A 519-nucleotide genomic window follows, 5' to 3' on the forward strand; every position below is an offset into this window, starting at 1 on the left:
ATTATTTTTGGACATCATTTGTTATATTTAACAAATTTTCAAAATCAACAAAAACAGGTTCAAAACCTGAATATTTTTTGTATCTGTTTGCGGTGGACCACCACGGTCGACCGTCTAGAGTCCAGAGACTTAGTATGTTCTTTTGTGTCTCACGGTCGACCGTGGCGGTCAACCGGATGTAGTCCAGAGAGTTTTACGGTCGACCGTCACGGTCGACCGTCTATTGTTCTGAGCTGTAGTTTTGCTGTTTTGTTGCTCGCGGTCAACCACCGAACTGTCAATCAGGTTCCAACGGCTCTTTTCCTGAGCTATTTTCCTTAGGATTTTTAGTCTTTTGTTTGGGGTTTTTGGTTGAGGTTTTGGGAGGCTATAAATACCCCCATTGATCTCAGTTCTCATAACAACAAAGAGAGTGTTTTTAAAACAAGTTTAAAGAGTTTTAAACAAGGTTTTAAGTTTGGTTTAAGTTTGTTTAAGAAGCTTTTAAGCATTTGGAAGTTTGAGTTTGTGAAATCAATT

The sequence above is a fragment of the Asparagus officinalis genome, chromosome 4 (genome assembly GCF_001876935.1).
Source record: "Asparagus officinalis chromosome 4, Aspof.V1, whole genome shotgun sequence".
Classification (NCBI taxonomy): domain Eukaryota; kingdom Viridiplantae; phylum Streptophyta; class Magnoliopsida; order Asparagales; family Asparagaceae; genus Asparagus; species Asparagus officinalis.